Source organism: Triticum dicoccoides, chromosome 3B (genome assembly GCF_002162155.2).
Source record: "Triticum dicoccoides isolate Atlit2015 ecotype Zavitan chromosome 3B, WEW_v2.0, whole genome shotgun sequence".
Lineage (NCBI taxonomy): Eukaryota > Viridiplantae > Streptophyta > Magnoliopsida > Poales > Poaceae > Triticum > Triticum dicoccoides.
This window is the reverse complement of record NC_041385.1, coordinates 54,141,793-54,150,521: the sequence shown is the minus strand read 5'-3', so window position 1 is coordinate 54,150,521 and position 8,729 is coordinate 54,141,793. Positions and strand designations below refer to the sequence as shown.

At 47.0% G+C, this 8,729-nt stretch overlaps 1 pseudogene; it reads left to right on the top strand.

Annotated features, from left to right (window-relative positions):
* Positions 1-5,711: 5,711 nt before the first annotated feature.
* On the top strand, positions 5,712-6,453 carry LOC119280738 (annotated as a pseudogene).
* The last annotated feature ends 2,276 nt before the right edge of the window (positions 6,454-8,729 follow it).

The following is an 8,729-nucleotide window of genomic DNA, read 5'->3' as shown; positions in this document are numbered from 1 at the left end:
AAATCAATTGAAACAAAAAGAACAAACTAAAACTTGAAAAAAAAGACAAACACAAAACTAGTAAATAAAGTCAAAAAATAATAATACTCCCTCCGTCCTCAAATAATTGTACATATAGAAATTTTAAGCCAGATTATGGAGTGGAGTAGAAAATGCATTTGGAAGGTGTAAGCCACCATCACTCTCCTATTTAATTACCCCACTTCCATTGCATGTAGAACATGAGGAGAACATGTGTCGAATGTAATTGGTCTTGATTCCCATGTGATGAGAGAGAAACATTTGTTTGTGTTGGGGAACGTAGCACAAATTCAAAATTTTCTACGCAACACCAAGATCAATCTATGGAGACTCTAGCAACAAGAGAGGGAGAGGATGAGCATCTTCATACCTTTAAAGATTGCTAAGCGGAAGCGTTACAAGAACGCGGTTGATGGAGTCGTACTCGCGGCGATTCAAATCGCGGAAGATCCAATCTAGCGCCGAACGGACGGCGCCTCCGCGTTCAACACACATACAGCCCGGGGAGGTCTCCTCCTTCTTGATCCAGCAAGGGGAGAGGAGAAGTTGAGGGAGAACTCCGACAGCACGACGGCGTGGTGTTGATGGAGCTCGTGGTTCTCCAGCAGGGCTTCGCCAAGCACTATGGAGGAGGAGGAAGAGTTGGAGGAGGGAGGGGCTACGCCAAGGGAACGGTTGTTGCTACCCTCCCACCCCCTCACTATATATAGGGGAAAGGGGAGAGGGGGCCGGCCCATCTAGATGGATCTAGAGGAGGGGCGGCGGCCAGGGGAAACCCTAGATGGGTTTGCGCGCCCCCACCCCCTAGGAAACCATGTCACCAGTGAACACCTACTTTAAGATGCGGTCCATGAAGAGCAATTATTCATCCCATTTTACTATGCAAAATGAATACTAGATCAAATACAGCTATTAGCCCACACCTTTTGTCCTTACCTCGCATGCATAGATGTGACAGTTCTCTCTCTCTCACACACACACAGACACACACACACTCTCTCTCTTTCTTCACACACGTATGCATCTGTCTTTCCTCTCTCCCTTGCAAACAAATTCATGGACTTTTTTCATCTTGACCAATTTAAAACATATATATCTTTTAAAACATAAGGTTATTTGTGAAATAATTTATGAATTTGAACTCCTAGTGTCAATACCTTTAGAAGTAAACCAATTTTTGATATATTTGAAACACGTTTAAATTTAACGTTTCACATTTCGTATGTGGAACAAACCTATTTCACTTGAAAAATGTGTTTTTTGTGAAACAAGACAGCGGAACTGAAATATTGGTTGAAAGTGAAAAAAATGAAACTGAAATGTCAACTTGTGAAACTGATTATTTGAAAATGTGTAATAGTCTAATTTGAAAAGAGTGAAATATGTTATTTCAAAAATGAGCAACTGAAATAGATGTGCTTTTTATGAAACAAGCTAGTGAAAAGAAAAATGTAGCTTCTGAATTGTGAAATAGCAACCACAGAAAGTGAAATTATAATGTATTATTGTGAAATTGATTATTCAAAAATGTCAAACAATTAATTTCAAAATAGTGAAATAGTTTATCTAAGAAATGTGCAGTTGAAATATATGTTTTTTTTTCAAAGCAGTGTAAAGTGAAATGTAGGTTCTCAATTGTGAAGTAGTAACCACAAAAAGTGAAATTATAATATATCATTGTGAAACAGATTATTTGAAAATAACAATTTTGGATATATTTCAAACACGTTTAAATTTCATCGTTTCACATTCATATGTGAAACAAATCTATTTCACTTGGAAAATCTGTTTTTTGTGAAACAAGACAGAGGAAGTGAAATATTGGTTTTGAAAGTGAAAATATTTATGAAACTGAAATGACAACTTGTGAAGCTGATTATTTGGAAATGTGTAATAGTTTAATTTTCAAAAGAGTGAAATATGTTATTTAAAAAATGAGCAACTGAAATGGATGTGCCTTTTATGAAACAAGCCAGTGAAAAGAAAAATGTAGCTTATGAATTGTGAAGTAGCAACCACAAAAAGTGAATTATAATGTATCATTTGTGAAACTGATTATTCTAAAACGTGATACAATTTATTTCAAAACAGTGAAATAGTTTATGTGAGATATGTGCAGTCAAAATATATGTTTTTTTGTGAAACAAGCTAGTGTAAACTGAAATGTAGGTTCTGAATTGTGAACTAGTAACCGTAAAAAGTGAATTAATAATATATAATTGTGAAATAGATTATTTGAAAATCTGAAACAATTTATTACGAAAGAGTGAAATGAGTTGTTTGAGAAATGTGCAATTGAAATAGGTGTTATTTTTTCAAAAGAAGCAAGTGAAAAGTGAACTGTTGGTTCTGAATTGTGAACTAGTAAGCACGGAAAGTGAAATACATTGTTCACATTTTCAAATAATCAGTTTTACAATTGTATATTACAATTTCAACTTTTTAGTTATTATTTCACAAATTTGAAATATGCTATTGGCTTGTTTCACATTTTCTGAACTGAAATGTGTTAGTCCACATACCAAATATGAAATGTTAAAATTTAAATGTGTTTGAAATGTATCCAAGATTGGTCTAGTTTTAAAGGTCTTGACGTCAAGAATTTAAATATATATATTATTTCAAATACGAACTTATTGTTCAAAAGATATGAGTGTTTCTAATTTGCTAAGATGGAATAAAGTCTATGGATTTGTTTGCAAGGGAGAGAGAAGAGACTGATGCATGTGCCTCCTTCTCTCACATAAAGTAGTACTCCCGGGCTCCTAGATTGACAAAAGTAGTACTATGGTGGACCAGCTATTGAAATACCAATATTTCATAAATAGTGAAAACATTTTATATAACACAAGAGTCAATATACGGTACAAGGTGCCACCAATTGATAGGCTAGCGGGTTGCTGGTACCTATCGGAACCGCCCAATTTTCCGTTTCATGACCAGCACTAGTGTGATGACGAGGAGGATGGTTGGGCTGCGACTCGTCATGGTTTCTTGGTGATGGTTGCTCGCCTAAGAGCATCTCTAGCAGACCCTATATAATGTCGACTCACAAATTATGGATAGGGTTTGACCCATATCCGAGCGGTGAAACCGCATATATATAGAGGTGGGAGAGAGTTTTTGCAGGCCGCGGTAAATTTTTTACGGGTGAGGCCGCGGATACGGTGTCCGTACTAGCCAGAAAAACGGGATGAACCCATATACTCGCCAGAATTATACGGGTTCAGCCCTTTAACATGGTCTGCTAGAGATGCTCTAATGCTCGTATCTGTTGCTTCTTGGTTTAGAGCATCTCCAACAGCCGTGATACATAAGCGCCGCACTGAAAAATCAATGTTTTTTGCGCGCGCTACCGCTCTGGGTGCTCCAGCGGAGGCGCAAAAATCGCGCGCGCGGCATATCTAGTTCAGTGCGCGGGCCGAAACACCATCACGCACCGCTTATTTGTTGCGCCCGCTTCCGCGCGCTGGACTCTCGAGCGCTCGCTCGCAACTCCACCTACCCCATCCAGCCGTTGCGCCGCCACCGCCCGTGCCACCCCATTTATTCCGGCGACCGTTCCGGCGCTTCCCTAGCCTATCCTCGCACCGCGGCAGCTTCCTTCGTCTCCCTCTACTCACCGCCGCCCGTCGCGTGCGGCAGTCCTCCGACAAACAGCGCCCGCAAGGTGTACGACAAAACGCCCGCAAGGTATGTATTGCTCAAACTTCACAGCTTTTTACATGAATTTAGTGCATGTTGATTGTAGTTTATAGCCTAGTTATATTGAACATTGTAGATGAGTTCGTCGTATGATTCTTCCAAAGAAGAATTTGATATGGAAGAGGAGGAGGATCTTGCAATGATCCTAGCAATGAACATCAACAAAAAACCAAAGCACGGTGGTTCGATTCTGGGTCGGCACAAAATTAACCAAAGCACGGTGGTTCGATTTTGGGTCGGCAAAAAATTTGGAGGGATAGGATCGATGCCCACAACAGATTAATGAGGCACTATTTTGTGGAGAATCCCACATACCCGGAGTCGTACTTTCGTCGCCGGTTTAGGATGAGCATCGAGTTGTTCGGGCGCATTGCAGAGAAACTAGCGAGCCATGACCCTTTTTTCAGCAAAGGAGGAATGTCGACGGACAGCTCGGGCATAGCACCTTTCAGAAGGTGACAACAGCTTTGCGTATGTTGGCATACGATATCCCGTCTGATCTAGTTGATGATCACTTGGCCATGGGTGAGATCCAAGCCATCATGTGTGTCAAGCGTTTCGCAGTCGGAATTGTGCAAGTGTTTGGCCAGGAGTATTTGAGATCTCCCGATGCTGAAGACGCGCAAGGCTATTGGAGATGAACAAAGCTCGTAGCTTCCCAGGTATGCTTGGCTCAATAGATTGCATGCATCGGAGTTGGAAGAATTGTCCAAAGGCATGGCATGGGCAATTCCCGGGCCAAAAAAATGATTCTACTATAATCCTTGAAGCGGTGGCCGATCAAGAGACTTGGATTTAGCATGCTTTTTTGGAATGCCTGGATCTTTGAATGACATCAACGTTGTCAACCAATCACCACTGATGAATAAGATTGCAAATGGTGAACTGCCACCGGTGCAGTTTGTAGCAAATGGTCGTACATATAACTATGACTACTATCTTGCGGATGGCATCTACCCAAAGTGGCAAACATTTGTGAAGCCGCTCAAAAAACAGGAATCTTGATTTCCACAATGCTCAGGCGGCGGCTAGAAAAGATGTGGATAGAGCTTTTGGGATTTTGCAAGCCCAATTTGCTATTGTGAGAGGACCAACTAGATTTTGGGATCAAAAGATGCTTTGGTCCATCATGCACGCTTGTGTGATCATGCATAACATGATCATCGAGAATGAGCGTGGCCAAGATGTAGACTACTCTCAGTATGAGCTCTTGGGACATCCCTACGAGTGCGGCTGATGGCTGAAAGGGTGGCTCGTTTTGTTGCCTCCTATCATGCCATTCGACGTCCTGCGGTGCATGGTGATATTCAGAAGGATCTCACTGTGGAGTGGTGGGCTTGGAATGACCGACAAAGAGCATCATGATTTGTGCGTTTGATGTTGTATTGTTGAACTATTTGTTGTATTGAACGATAAACTATTTGTTTGAGTTGTAATAACGAAATTAAACTATTATTGTTGATTTATTTTGTTTGTGTTTGATCTTTTTGCTTGTGTTTGGAGCGCATATGTTGTTTGTGCAAGAGTCGCGTGCGATGTATTTTTGCGAGCTGCTGGAGCAACGCGCGCGTGCTGCATTCTAGCGCGTCTACTGGAGTCAGTGCTGCCCGCCGCGCCAAACCAGGCTATCAACGCGCTGCAAAGTAGTTTTTAGCGCGCCGCGTGTTGGGCGGCTGTTGAAGATGGGTGATCTAAATGGTAAATGGTAGTGCATCTAAACACTCATTTAATGTTTAAAATATGGCGTATTATCCTGAGATCTTCCGCGATTCGCTTACTATGAAGTGTGATTGCATATATAAATGTTTGACATATAAGATTTTTAGGTATGGATTTATGGAGCATATCTCAAATGATTTGATTGAACCTGATAGATTTATTTTCTTTTAATTATGATATGATACACCCGCCGTTAAGGTTGAACTAATAAGAAGAGACAAAGGGGGCAGAGGGAGGGAGAGACCGAGGGACAGTACGCCACCACCATGGCCGTGGGGACATCCTCTTTGATGCTCGGCGGGGCACTCCTCCTCCTCATCCTCTCGTCGGCCACCGATGTTCACGGTGGGTCAAGTTCCAGCGCCGCGCCACGTTCCCCGCTGGACGACTTCTGCATCAGCCTCAGCAGCTGGTACGTCCATGCTCTGCATCGACCCTTCCTTCCGCTCTGCGTACGGCTTCCCGGAGCTCGCGGTGCTCGCCACCAGGCTGATGGTGGCTAACGCCACGGTAGCGAAGGCCAGCATCTAGTCTGCGCTCGCCCACACCAAGGACGCCAAGCCCAGGAAGGTCATGCGGTCATACCTGCATCTCTACTCAGCGGCGTCGTCCTGCCGCTGCAGTGGGCGGCGCGGTCAGTCGCTGCTGGGCGATATAGCGGCATACCAGAGAAGCTAAAGGCGGCGACGGACGCCTCATATGGGTGCACCAGATTGGCCGGAAACGAGGTGGCGCTTCCCAAGGAGGACGAAGAGTTCTACATGATGGCCTACGTCGTGCAAGCCGTCGTCGGATGGGTGCAACATGTTATCGGCTGACCAATCGATGAACCAGTCACCGAATTCATTAATTAACCCGCTCCCCCTCTGATAAAGATGTTGTCAACCTGTAACAATTGTTAGACATAAGCCGCGCGGGCGTGAGCACGTTGTTAGACCAAGTCATATGGATCATGGTCAGTTTGCCGGGTCATGTGCTTGTGCGAGTGCTAGTCGTGTGGCCGTTTGAGCAGACTCCCGCATGCATGTAGTCATGATTTAGTTGGTGCAAGGAGCCGTTAGCAGCATGGTCGGGTCATAGATCGTGGAGACATTCCAGGTCTGTTAGGCAGGACGTGCGTGCGTGGAGTTGGTGGCCGGGGCGCAACCCCCTTCCATGTACTGATCAACGTGCTGCGGATGTACCGAGCCAGAGTTCGTGCTCAAGGAAAAATTAGGCTGTTCGTGCGGCTGAGGCGCCGTTCGTGTGGCAGAGGCGTTTGTGCGCCGGAAAAATTGTGTGCTCCATCTTTCACCTTCGTTTGTGCGAGTGAGAGAAAGTGAGCGGCAACAACATTTGGTATCATGAGCTAGTTCATCTTGGGCATCATTCTCCTTGCCGGAGGCGTTGCCGGCGGCGACGGAGTTCGCTGGCGGCTGCGCGATGCTCCGGGTCATGTGTCGGTCCATGGAGGTGCGCGGCGCAGCGAGGAGGCCGTTGTGGCTGCGGCGGCACGGTGAGGAGGCCGCGGAGGACCTGCATGGTGGCGGCTTCAACGACACACAACGGCATGGCGGCATGGGAGATGTTGCATTACAGCCGCAGCGGTGCAGGGCAATAAGCCGCGGCGGCGAGCCGGGTGCGACCGGTGAATGTTATGGGTGCGCACAGGACGTGTCAGGCGCGTCGTGACCGTGGGCGCGCATAAGGTTGACGTTGGGAGGAGGCGTTTGTCGCCGTTGTGCTCAAGTCCGTGCTCGAGTTCGGCTACATCCTTCCGGCGTTTGTCGCTGGAGTTCGCGTCCGAGCGCGGAGGAGTGACCGCGTCGGGGCACTGAACTCGGGCCGTGGCGACTGCGTGCGTGCGCGTCGTGTACGCGAGCCTGGAAGCATGGGACGTGGGGTGCTGCGCGGGGGAGGCCGCAGCGGCACGATGCGACGGTCATGACTACGACGACGGAAGCCGCAACAACTCGGGCGACAACGAGGTTCTAGCTTAAGGGGAGAGTGTTAGACATAAGTCACGCGGGCGTATGCACGTTGTTAGTCCAAGTCATATGGATCACGGTCAATTTGCCGGGTCCTGTGCTTGTGCGAGTGCTAGTCGTGTGGCCGTTTGAGCAGACTCCCGCATGCATGTAGTCGTGATTTAGTTGGTGCATGGAGCCGTTAGCAGCATGGTCGGGTCATAGATCGTGGAGAGATTGCAGGTCTGTTAGGTAGGACGTGCGTGCGTGGAGTTGGTGGCCGGGACGCGTGTGTGTGCTACCCTGGGTATAAAACCCCCTCCCATGTACTGATCAACATGTTGCGGTATGTGTCGAGCCAGAGTTCGTGCTCAAAGAAAAATTAGGCTATTCGTGCGGCCGAGGCGCCGTTCGTGCGGCTGAGGCGTTTGTGCGCCGAAAAAATTGTGTGCTCCATCTTCCACCTTCGTTTGTGCAAGTGAGAGAAAGTGAGCGGCCACAACAACAACTATGCAATGGTGTATAGTGGGTTTATGAGTCTTAGCTAAACTCTCGTGCTGTTATTCATATCCAAATACCTACACGCCCGCATCCGGACGCGCGCGCCGGCACTGACCGGCAGTCCCAATATATCCATGTCCACAATCGCAGTATCCAGATCCCCACACCCAAATCCATACAAATTAGGCAGCAACATAACACGTAGATCAACATCATAAACAAGTTCACCAGATAGAGAAATATAAATCGATACGATAGTTCATCCACAGACTAATCAGACCCGAAATAGAAAAAGTTCACTGGATTAAACTTGATACAAATAAAAAAGGCAATACGAAGGGCGGGATCACCACTTCATGGATGGGCCCTTTCCCTTGCCCTTACCCTTGCCCTTGCGGTCGGCGGCATGGTGGTCCATCTCCTCCGTGTGTATGTGTCCGCATGCAGTGAGAGGATCGTTGTCGTCGTCGCCGTCCGAGCTGGTGGTGCTGCTCTTCGACGCGGAGGAGATGTACCTCGCCAGACAACAGATGGTGTGGCTTCGCTCCCAGGCGTGGCATGCCGCCTTCACCTTGGCGTGCTCCTTCTACCTCATGAGGCGCTCTGAAGCCTCTAGCCCGAGGCAGAGCACCTTCGTGTTCTTCCGCCGGAGGCGCTTCGCCTCAGTCTCTGCTGTGGTGAGCGAGTGCCACATAACCTCGCGGAGAAGCGCCTCCTTCGGATCCACCAACATGGAGGGTGCACGCTGCCAGGACGAGCCGGGCTCCGCCGTGGCCACCGCCCACTGCCGCTCATGCCGGGCGGCCTTTGCCTCTGACCCTAGTATGCGCATGTGCA